General features: G+C 44.9%; 1 protein-coding gene across 3 annotated transcripts in view; it reads left to right on the top strand.

Annotated features, from left to right (window-relative positions):
- Positions 1-785: 785 nt before the first annotated feature.
- The window catches only part of Fry (FRY microtubule binding protein), a 378,278-nt gene continuing 366,377 nt past the window's right edge, over positions 786-12,686 (top strand). For 2 of the 3 annotated variants that reach the window (XM_035443188.1, XM_035443189.1), the window contains exon 1: positions 786-946. The gene's annotated coding sequence lies outside the window, so the exon portion shown is untranslated. The remainder of the gene's footprint in view (positions 947-12,686) is intronic. The other variant, XM_035443184.1, reaches the window with a different exon arrangement.

Raw genomic sequence — 12,686 nt, forward strand, 5'->3', positions numbered from 1 at the left:
CACACTCTACAGATCCATGTAAGTTTTATTGGACGCTATCAACTCAATACATTTTATAATTATTTTATTGAGAGATAACTCACCTATCATAAAAATTCACTAAAAATGATTCCAGGAGCTTATAACACAGTCAAGAGACAGGTGTCCAGAGTCACTGGGGTGGGGGTGGGGGGGAGGGAGGGTGGGAATGCAGTGTGCTCGTACCTCTCCCAAATAAGCCTATTCACTAGCAAGCACTCCCAATTCTGTGTGGCCCACCCCACCCCACAACCTCTGATCTACTTCTATAGCTATAGCATTACAATTAACCGCTTGCTAGACCGTACATTGTACGTTAGAACAATCTCCATGTGAGTAAGTCTAAAACAGAACCACCAGCTCAATGACCTTGGACGGGCAGGTTGTTGAAGTTGGCTTAGCTTCTTCATAGGATGAAGGAGTTGAGGTGTGTGAGAGCAATTTCAAGTTTGTTTAAAAGGCAAGCCGACAAAACCACCCAGCCCCCAGCCCTCTAGCTACGATTTCAATATTCCATTCTAGGGAACCCGTCCCACGGAGCCATGGCCCTCGCCCTGGAGAAAACGCTTCCTCTCTCGCCTTTCTTTGGAGCTGTCTATTTCTGGGTTGGCAAAGCAGAAGCTCCTGGTGCCCGCAGGAAGCCTCGCCCAGCTTGGGTCCCCACCCTCCAGAGCGCCCCTGGAGAGGGCCTGCCCCCTAGGGGCGGAGCCAGGCACTCCCGTAGCCAATGAGCCGGCGACTGGGCCGGCGCCGGGGGCGGGGCTGCACTTGACAGTGGCGGTCGCCGGGCAGCCGAGCGGGCGCAGCGGCGGAGCGCGGCGCGGGAGGCAGGGAGGGCGCAATTCGGCAGCCCCGGGTGGAGGAGCTGGCGGCGGCAGTGCGATGCTGCGGGTGTCCCCGGGCTCTGGCATCGCAGCCTCTTCCTAAGGTACCAGCTCTGTTCAACCTCCTTCCCCCCCTCCTCGCGCCGGGAGACCCGCGCGCCTGGGCAGTGGCTTTGTGGAGCCGGTGGGTGGGGCTGGGCGGGGCCGCACCGTCGGGTCGCTTCCCTCCGAGGAAGAGGTGGGGGAGGAGGGCCGTCTCTCCTGCAGCTGAAGGCATCCCCACGCTACGTGCTCTGCTCCTCCTGCCTCGTTGCGTTTTCGAGGAGGGTTTGTTCCGGGACAAAGTTAGGTGCGGAGAGTTTGATGGATCCCTGGTTCCCGGGGCCCTGGAGGGACCCGTGACACACTGCCCTGTGCACCTACACCATGCGCTGAACTGGAGCGCAGCGGACTCGTGCGCTTTCCCACACGAGCAGCCCTGCTCACTTGGAACGTTGCAAGAAGAAATTGCTCTGTGGGACTCTCCCCGTGGGGAGAAGGCTTTCTGCAGTCGCATCTACAGTCCAACCTGGTGGCTTTTGCTTGGCCACGGTGCCCCAGGATAAACTGGGTTTAACCGGTGGCCTGTAAAATAGTCTTCATCAAGATCTATGCTTTACAGGATTCAAATCTAAGCCTATTTTACTTTTGAACCAAAGATCCCAGGCTCGTTGAGGAAAACCAGCCAGCTCCGTGTGTTGCATTTAATATTTTATTGCTCATTGGTTCGTATTGGCTTGTCTTTAACATTGGGACAGGTGCTATGAGAGAGTGAGAAAGTTTTGAGTGGAGGGCGAGAAAGGAAAGCAAAGAGTATAGAATACGTGTCTCTAGTTGAACATAGCCAAAGGTTTCAACTATCAAAGTAAGATGGACAGGATGAGCATTATTTACAAGACGTGTAGAATAATTATTGCAGTTAGACTCGACTTAACCGTGCTGGCTCCTCTTGCAGAGGACCTGGGCTTGATTCCCAGCACCGCATGGCAGCTCTCATCCTTCTGTAACTCTTCTAGGGGATCTGATGCCCTCTTCTAGCCTGCACGAGTACTGCACAGCATGGTGCATATACTTATAGGCAAAGATCCATACACATAAAATAAAAACAACTAAATCTTTAAAAAAAAAACATTAAAAAAAAAAACCGGACTTAGCCAAGACTACATGAATAGGCCTATGATGGCTGGGCAGCATTAGTAACATTTAGCTACTGCTTGATTTAACAAACATGTCAAATTCTATCTGATTCTAATACTTTCCCCATTGCACATAGATTTTCACACTTACACTCTTCTTACCGTGAAGCTTTCAGACTGTAAGACAACTTTCCAATCTCCTTAGCCGGGGACATGTTGTCCAGATCCTTATAATTTACCTCTCTGCCCCGACACATGTCTTGCAAAAGCTCATCTAAGGAAACTATCTGAAAGTGTGCAGCTCCGACTCCACACCAGGTACTCACTAGGTGGTGTGTATCTTTTTCCATTATCACTCTAAGGTAGCATCATTGCCTTCCTCCATAGCTCAGGCTGCCCCGGAACTCCCTGTGTTCTCCCTGCCTTCTCCTAAGTGGTGGGATTACAGGCATGTGTCACCATATCCACATGCCTTGATTCTATTTTAGATAATTTCTAAACTCCACATGGCCAGTCAATGATCCAGGTAAGGTTTGAACCTGGGTCTGCTTGACTCCCTGCCACTATTCTGTGATGTCTCCCAATTTTTGAGAGTGAGTTGCCTCATTATAATACAATAGGGAATTGAAATGTATGTCATCTCCTGGCTTGACATGTTGGACTTCTTCATGGAATATTTTTTTTCTCTCTGAGCTACTATGTGCCTTGAGTATGGAAGGGAAATCCCAGGGTTCCCCAGGCTCCCCGCTCCATCCCATAGGTCTGATTTGGGGTGTCTAAATATGTGAGCCCTTGACTTTTCAAGCCCCCTCCCTTCTTGCTTGGTGCTTAGGAAGCAAATCTACTCTCTCTGTCATCTGAGGCTATTTTGGGTCTGCACAGAGAAGCACACCTTGCTGATTGGCAGCAACGCATCCCCTGCAGTGTTCACAATGACTCACGTGTCCTACTGTCCCACCTGTCAGAGAATTCCTAACAGAGGCCGGCCTACTTAAAAGAAAAGACTGAAATGAATTTGGTGGGGGAAAGAAATATTCATCCAGGGAATCCCCGGATTCCCTAGCACTGACCAAAAAGGAATGAATGTGACTCTCTAGGGAGGGGAAGCAGGCCTCCTCTCCACAGGGAAATGCCTCATCAGTTTTGTGACCTATTGTCAACAATGCTGAACTATGTCTGCCCTGTAGACACTTTACCTGTTGTCTGTGTGGTGAATGTGGTGACACACCTATTTCCAGTGTGATATTTGCTTTTACACCAAGGCGCTTGTCATTTGTCTGAACGTCTTTAAAGCCGATGTCACAGTTGTGACCCAGTAAGTTTAGAAGTTGTGCCTAAGAAAATGAAGTCTGTTATAATTTACAGCCATTGTTATGGAATTTCTTTTGCCGTGTGTGTGTGTGTGTGTGTGTGTGTGTGTGTGTGTGTGTGTGTTTTTCTTGGTATGCTTTTCAACTCTCTTTGGTTCAGAATGCTTTCACAACACTAAGGTTAAAAGGAAACAAATGCATCTTTTGATCATGCTGTGGCCATCCTGCAATGCTACCTGGAAACACATCCCTATTCTTGGCCCCAGTATTCCCCGTCTCTTGATTCTAAACTGGAGCACCAAACAACAGGACAAGTAGAACATGCAGTTTGACTGTTGTCACACTCTTGGCCCAGAATGGAAGATGCACCAAAAACATGTTTGGATTTCTTTAAATGACTAGTGATCTGTGAAACTATGTGGCATTAGTGACATTTTCCAGTTTCTTAAAGTATTTCGTGCAAAGATGTCACGCGCTTACAACCGTCTAAAGCCAACAGCCTTTCACTCAGTTCCTAAAACTTCCCAGTAAACAACAACTCATCTTGCTTTTTATAAAAAAAATCATATTTCACCAACTGTAAAATATCATCAGCTGGGAGACTTGGTGTTATTTTTATGCAATATGAGAAAGTGAAAATCTGGACAGTTTTATGGCATGCCACTCCTGACACTATGTATAGAGCACAGCAGTTACCTGTGGTTTGGAGTCTCCTGCATGCTGTCTGAACCTGCTTTCCCATTGCCATGATAGGACTGTTGGGGAGGAAAGGGCTCATTTGGCTTACATGTTACACTGGTTGGTTTTTGTCAACTAGACACAAGCTAGAGTCATCTAGAAAGATGGGGTGCCAACTGAGGAATTGCCTCCATCATAGTGGCCCATGGGCACATCTGTGGGACATTTTCTTAATTAACAATGGATGCAGGAGGGTCCAGCTCATTGTCTGTAGTGCCATACCCAGGCAGGTCCTTGATGGTGTTGGAAAGTAGCCTTGGAGAGCAAGCCAACAAGCAGCATGCTTCTGTGGCTCTCTGTGTTTGTTCCTGACTCCAGGTTCCAGCCCTGAGCTCCTGACTTCCCTTGATGGACAGTAGACAAGCCCTATTCTTCCCAAGTGTCTTTTGGTCGTAGTGTTTATCTCAGCAACAGAAACCAAACTAGGACACGGGTTTGTCTGTTATTGGGGGACGCCTAGGTGTGAATCTGGAGGCAGGAATTGGAGCAGAGACTGCCTAGCAATACTGCTCACTGGCTTGCTGCCTCTGGCTCCCGCTCAACCAGCTTTCTTACAAAACGCAGCACAGCAAGCCCAGGGTTGGTACTTCCCACCGTGGATGGGCCCTCCTATACCAATTAGTGATCAAGAAAATGCACTCACAGACATCCCCACAGGCCTGTCTCCTTGAGGTTATTCCTGAAGAGAGGTGAGGCTGCCTCTTCTCGGCTCTGCTTGGCCAGTGATAGGCAGATAATGTATATGCATGAACCCAGTAACAGACTGGTAACAGCTTCATCTGTGTCTTTCTCCAGTCTGGTGAAGCATTTATATCTTGTTTTGCAGAGCACTATGGAAATGCCAATCAAAGAGAAACCTGTTCTTTGCTAATATGCTGTTTATGTCCCACTGCTCTCTTACACGCCTTGGTGCATATATAGTTAGATCTTGCAGTGCCAAGTCATATATGATCTTTGTTAAAAACAACTTTAATGATACGTTGTTGCATTAACTTTCCCTGGGGAAAATGTGAATGAATGTCTGCTCACCCCAGATAGGGCACCAGTGACAAACCAAAGAAACAATTCCAATGAGTTTAATTGGGGTTACTTGCAAGAGTGTAACAACTTACAGGTGCCTACTTCCCTGGAGAAGACCCCCCACACACACACACAGCAACTGCCTGCTTGTAAGTGTTAGGAGTGGATCTCATACGGCCTAATGCAATCCACACCCTCTACAAGGGAATGTTAGTGGGCTCAATCTTGTGCTGGTCCACTGTGGGTTATCAGAGTTGCTCTCATTTCAAGATAGCACTGCCATGTTTTACCTAGGGGATGGAATCCCATGACATACATCTCGGTTAACAGTGAAAAGAAAATGGACAGCTGTGGCTGAGCTAATGGACACGTGTGTGCTACCACCATTGTCAAACTGTCGTCAATGTTACTAGATTATCAGTCTTAAAACATACATGGTTTTCATGTATGCTTAAATGTGGACAAAACATCAGAGGCTTATGCTGATCTGTTCGTTGGACTGTAGACTCTGGGAAGGCAAAGGCAATCACTTGGGACAGTGATGTACAGTAATCATGCATAGAATGAATGAATTTGAGCACCTCCTGGGAGGCATGGAAACATTTCAAGTTGTCTTCAAATTCTGGTGTCTATAAAGATGCCAAACACAGGCCAGCAGTAAATCCTGCATCGGATCTATGGATCCCTGTTCAAAGCTTTCGACAGCGTTATAAAACTGGTTTGTAGTAGATTAAATTTCAGTACTTTTATTCTTTTCCGTGGAAGGAATATATGTTTTCTATCTGGGCCCTTTTATGTGATCTAAACTCACTGTGTACTTGAACTCTATGCTTAGCCCAATTCCATGTGTTTCCCTTTTGTGCAGCCAGCATATTGTGTAATGAATAGAAAAATGATGTCTCGTTTCTCCATTTGGGCCACTGAAGCAGGAGTCAGTGCTGCTTCCCCTGGATGAACAGTGTCGAGAACATGTGCCCTCCTTGTGTGTTAATGCCAGAAAGGGCTGTGTATATAGTCTGATGTGTTTCAGGGAAAATGGAGGAATGAAGAGAGAGAAGGAAGGTAGGAAAGAAAGGGAGGGAGGGATTGGGAGGAAGAAAAAAGGAAGGCAGTTCAATCTTGCTGCACAGTGTAGACCTTCATCCATCCGTGACTCAACCTCCTCACTGTGCCTGTTCAAGGTCACCACAGAAAGCACTGCTGGACCAGTGATGGGAAGATGAACAATTATGTCAACAGAAAGGGTGGTGACCATGACAACTCTGAAGCAATCCCAGGGAACCAGCACCTTGAATTCTCATTGCCCAGAGAACCCCAGTCTACATCGTTACAGCTGGGCCTGCAAAGATACATCGGCTTCCATCCCAGTGATTGTGGGTTTCTGAGACGCATCCAGGCTGCCCACTGAGGGGAGAATAATTGGTGTAGGTGGAAGGTCACCACAGAGTATCTCCAGCTCCACAGTTAAATTGTAGTACTGTGAAGATAGACAAGGGCTGGGTCTTTTATCTAACAGGAAATAATTTTAATTGAATCTTTTTAGTTATATACCAATAAAATTTAAACATAATTGCCTTTGTTAAGTATTGTTAGCATGAGGCTGAGTAATGGAAATTACAAAGAAAATTTAAAACTTGCTTACTGAATATAGAGAATGGAATGATAGAAAACTAACTCCACAATTTTGGGGGATGTTCTGTTAACTCAGATCTGTTTTAACCTGGTGTAATAAGAAACACAGAAATGATGGTCATTGAGCAAGATGTTTTTATTACTCATGTCCTCTTAGAAGGCTAGCTTGGCACAGTCACCAGGGCTTCCACACACAGAAACACCAGGCCAGAAGGCAGAAGGAGGGCGGGGTAGTATGGACAGGAACAGGAGAGACAGGGTAGAGGGTAGGAGCTGGTTAGTTTGAATCATTTAAGCAGGAAGTCTGGAGAGGGGCAGTCCCTGGTGGTTCATACCTGGCCCTGGGGTTATAGTGGCCCACAGTGTGTGTGCTACTGAAGGAGGTGGGATGGGCTCTGATTAGTTAGCAAGGCCCTGTGGATGTCAGAATATCAGGATACAGAAACTGAAAACTGTCGTTAACACATGAGGGTTTTATTTTAATGGTTAACTAATGAATTAGGCCTGTAGATACATAGAATGTCCTATAAAAGAAGCAGAAACACCTACCTTGGGGTCTGATGGATGTACTTACTCAGTAAACATTAATTATATCTGAGTCATCATGCCAGATGGTCCAGCCATGCTGCTCTTGGTCCTTAATGGCCATGGTAGTCAGGTGTGCAGTGTTTATCCTGAGAAAGCCAGAGAGTGTGTACTGTATAATAAAGATCCCCATGGGTAAGCCATCAGAATGAAAAGGAGGCATAACATGTATGTCCACTAAAAGCTAACAAACCATTAACTCTGGGCTGTTGTGGCTGCCTGTAATAAGACCCCTCATAGATCAAGGAGCTCAAAACTCTAGCCTGGAGATATTTGCAGTTGATTGGTTATGAGGGACAGAGAGTCATTTTTCTTTGGGATCAAGGTCACTGGTAGATTGTCTGTGCTCCAGTGGATGTCCCCACCCTGTGTGCATGAACGTTTTTAAGTATTTTCCACTTGCAACCTCTTGTCAGCCAACAAACTTTTACTTGACCCAGAATGTAGAGGTGTCTTCATTACTCTTCTATTGCTGTGAATAGATGCCATGATCAAAGCAATTTTTACAGAAGAAAGCCTTTAATTGGAGTCTTGCTTGCTTACAGTTTCAGAGGTTTAGTTCATTATCATCACGGTGGGGAGCATGGTGGCAGGCATGGCACTGGAGCTGAGAGCAAATCCTGATTTGTCCACAGAGAGAGAGAGACTGGGCTTAGCAGGGCTTTTGAAACCTTAAAGCCCATCCCCAACAACACCCTTCCTCCAACAAGGCCACATCTACTCAAACAAGACCACGCCTCCTAATCCTTCTAATTCTCAAATAGTGCCACTCCTTGGTGACTAAGTATTCAAATATATGAGCCTATGGGGGCCATTCTTATTCAAACTACACAGTAGGTATATGAAATAGGCACAAAAATGAAGCATTTACTAATAATAAATAAAATTTTATTTTAAAACAATTCTTTGATTCACACATACATTTACTATTTATTAAAGATGACAGCAAATTTGCATACTAATAAGATGGATCTGCTTGTTGTTTTGACATAAAGAATCAAATTGTGGACTAAATTTTAGGTCCTACAGGACACGGTACATCCTCAGTGTTTTCCAGAGTTGATCGAGATTTTGACTGATTCTCAATACTGACAATACTGTTTCTCATAAATGCATAGTATAAAATAGTAGGGGTGTGTTAGGACCATCTTAGAAATGGTTGGAAATTCTGTTTTAAACTTAGGCCAAAATTCTTTAGTGATTTCCTTTTTTTATGACACTCAAGTCAGCAACACAAACAGCAATTTTTAAAATCAATCATTCTAAGAACAGGGTCCAAAGGTACACTAACAGGAGAACTGTGTGGTGGGGGGTGATGGTAGGAAAATATTAAAAAGTCTTTGTTTCCCATAACTAGGCTATTTAATTCTATAAAAACAAAAGGCTTTGCATGCTCATTAAGAACTCTACAATGGACAATGTGCTGCAGTCTCAAATTGGAGTGGAGATATTTTGAGCTCTGTCCCTTGGCAGGTGGTGATGGCACGTGCCGTGCAGAGCATGCTGTATGTTCACTACCAACATCGCAGTGAAGTCGCAGGACATAGCACAGGCGAATGCTGCTAGAAACACCTCAGACTTGTACAGGTTTGCTTTGGGATTCACTTTTGCTTGCTGTGTGTTCAGAAGCCTTTTTACTGTGGCTCACTCTTGTGATTCACAGTTTAAGCAACTGGGTCCCAAGCAGTGATGTGACTATTGGAATTTACTAGTGTTTACATTATATTGAGTACTGTAAATCTTCTCTAGGTGTATGTAGGGCAAAATGCATATAAACCTATGAAAATCTACACCACTGTATTTAAGCATCCATGAATTTTGGTATCCCTGGGGGTCCAGTTCCCTGTTGATACGGTGGGTGATGATATTGGGTGTTCAGGGAATTAAGCAGATCTGGACTAGCTGTCCCTTTGTGCACAACATGAGAGGCAATCAATGTTTGTGGAAGGCTGTGTGGTTAGTCTCACCCCAAGGGCTTTGCATTTCCTGTTTAGATTGTTTATTCTCCCATGTGGTGTGGCCAGTTATTGTGGCTGTCTTACAGACCAGGGAACTGAAGAACAAACACGTTAGGTCTTTTCCCAAAGTCACCTTGACAGTCAGTCAGTGATTGGGTTGGAAAAAGAGCCCAGCATATCCCAAGAACTGTCACTTCAGCACTGGGCAGTGCTGTGCATGGGCACATGGGCTACCTTGTCTGTTACAAGGATTAATTGGCTCTACACTGTACAGACATTTGCATCAGGCATCCAATGCACAGATGCTTCCAATGCTACTGCTGATTTGGGAATCACTCTTGTGTAAAGGTCTAGTGAACCTTGATGTTTTCTCTCAGATTCCGCCCAGCCATGTCCACTGTCAAGGCAAGGCTTCCCTTGCCCTTGGTCATCAAACACATGCACAACTCCCTTCCCTACTTCTCCAAGTCCTACTTAGAACTCTTTTCCCCAGAAACTCATCTCTTCTCACATGAACAATTGGACAAGTGTGGGAGGCAGAAGGAAAATGAGGCACTTTTAAATGCAGGGGAGCAGAATGCTCTCTATTCCCTGCAGAAGGCTGCACCCACTCCTATAGCAGTAGAATCGAATCCCCCAAAAGTAGAACAAGAGGAATGCTTCCATTCAAGACTCATGTGCCAAGACTAGGAGCAGTCATCTTTATTTGCCAGCCTTTGAATTCTAAATGTGTTTTCTTCTCCAGTAGCAAGAAGACCATATTTAGCTTCCTGTGTCTATTGAAGCAATAACTAAACAGTGTATTTAATAGCAGAGTCCACAGCTCCAAGTACCCAGCAGATCTTGAATTTTCTTGCAAATATACTGGAGCCGGCCAGTGAAGTTGTCACTGTGCCCCCTAGCCTTTCCTTAAAGAAATCTTGAGGCACTTGGGAATTTTGAGAAATAGTTTTCACATTGCTCTTTAATTCTCACAAGTCCCTAGTCGGTAAGTGACTTCTAGTCAATGCGATTTCAAATTTTTAAAAAATGAAACTTAATGCATTTTTGTAGGTGTATGTGTGTGTGATGTGCATACATGTGTATGTGTCCATGCATGTATAGGTAGGTGTGTGTGTGTGTGTGTGTGTGTGTGTGTGTGTGTGTGTGTGTGTGTTGTGTGTGTGTGTGTTGTGTGTGTGTGTGTGTGTGGTGTGTGTGTGTGCGTGTGTGTAAGTGCATGTAGAGTCCCAAAGGTGGAGTCAGGAGCGTTGCTAAGTCTCTCTACCTTATTTACTGGTTGAGACAGGATCTCTCGGTTGAGGCCAGGGCTTGCTGACATGGTTAACCTAGCTTCACAGCTTGCTCCAGGGTCCCATCTCTGCATTCCAAGGGCTAGAACTACAGCTAGCATCACACCCACCCAACTTTAACAGGAGTTCAAGGGATCCAAGCACTGGGCTTCATTCTTGCCTAGCAAGTGCTTTATACATACACAAGGCCATCTCTCCAGCTTTTAGTGCTAAAACATTTCTAGAATGTTCTCTTATGTAATGAATGTATGTTCAATTAGGAAACATTTGAAGATTCAGGTAACTAAATAGGAGCAAGTAGGAAACATCCATCCACCTACCTTCCATACATAATTGATATTTGAGTTTTTATATCTTCCCAGGCTTATTTTCCAAATTTTGATGTAATACTTACAAAAATAGATCCATTCAATATGTTATTTAGTAAGCTGCTTTTTCCCCAGCAAAATTTATCCCAGATATCTCTTCATGACAGCAAATTATTACATAGATTATTTTAGGCAGACTGTCATCAGGCTGTCATTCCTGTGTTTGAGACACTATAACCGTCACTTCTCAGGGCCGCAGAGATGGCCCAAGGGTTAAACATGCTTACTGATCTTCCAGAGGACCTGGGTTCATTTCCCAGCACCCATGTGGTGATTCACAATCCTTTGTAACTTCAGTTCAGGCAATGCCACCTCTTCTGGGCTCTCTGGGCTTCTCTACAAGTGGTGCACATATATACACTCAGACATGTCCACAGGCGTACACATAAACTGAAATAATAATGAAAAGTATAAAAATAAGTAAATATAAAATAGTTGCTTCTCAATAACAAGGCATAGGCCTGTATCCATCTTAACACCGAATGTTTTGTGTACCTCATGGAGTGTTCTAGTAACCCAAGCTTGGCTTCTACCTAAGTGAGACTCTGCATTGAGGTCTCCCCTCTGCCCAGATCATAAGTCTGCCTCTGTGTGTATGGACTACATGGGGTCCCAGAGTTCCCAGTGGCTCTGACAACAAATGGGCTTTTTCCTGCTCAGCATCCAGCTGATGGATGAATGTCATGAGACACACAGCCCCCCCTACTGCCTCTTAAAACCAAGCCCATCTGCCATGTATCATTAAGAAAGCTGGCACACACCCCCCAATCTCCTAATTAACATTTCTTCAGCTGCCTCTCGAAGAGTACGTCTCCTGGGAGCAAAGCTACCAAAGGTAATGGAAGCCCATGGATGGTATCCAAACTGCAGGGCCATTTATGTCCCCGCATCAGTCTTGGGAGCTGTTCACAAATGGACTAGTTCCAGCTTCTCCTCTATTGACTTTCCCTGGATTCAGAGTCTAATAAGCAGCTAGGTAGCCAAACTTTGGTTGCTAAAGAGACTTTCAGAGGCAGCCTGTCCTCACTGCTGGCCCTCTGAGCACTCAGCATGTTACCAGTGAGACTTATTCCAGCTAGATATTGTGTGCATGAACAAATAATTACATCACTTTTGATACCATTTCTCCAAAAGCAGATCACAGCTCTTCACCCGTGTTCTAATTTGGTATTCTTTTGTTTTTAGGTGGGCATGACTTTGTTATTGTTGCTTTTGGTTTTGTTTTGTTCATTTGTTTTTCAATACAGAGTTTCTCAGTGTAACAGCCCTGCCTGTCTTGTAACTTGCTTTGTAGACTAGACTGGCCTCAAACTCACAGAGATCCACCTGACTCTGCCTCCTGACTGCTGGGATTAAAGGCATGGGCCACCACACTGGGTTTGACTTTCTCGTATCTGAGTCTGTCTCCACCTTGCCCCAAAAACTGCTGCTAAAACCACAAACAAAACAAAACAAAAGATATAAATGTAATATGTGTATGTATATCATCAATATAATACGTAACTGTACGCATTTTTAAATGAACGAGAGTCATCCTTCTCTAACCACAAATAGTTTTACTCTTTTAGTTGCCCCATGGCTGAGCACCTTGAACTCACTAGCCACGGAACTCACTCTCCATCCAGCATCCCTTTTTCCTGGCCAGCATAAGTGTCAGTCACATCAACCCTCTGTTTGTCCTTTTCCTCCTCCCCCAGAGTGAAGTCTAGGCTACCAGTTCTACTCTGTCAGCCTCTTAACTCTGAAACGTTGCCTGTTCTGCATTT

This window comes from Cricetulus griseus, chromosome 4 (assembly GCF_003668045.3).
Source record: "Cricetulus griseus strain 17A/GY chromosome 4, alternate assembly CriGri-PICRH-1.0, whole genome shotgun sequence".
In the NCBI taxonomy this organism is placed as follows: Eukaryota; Metazoa; Chordata; class Mammalia; order Rodentia; family Cricetidae; genus Cricetulus; species Cricetulus griseus.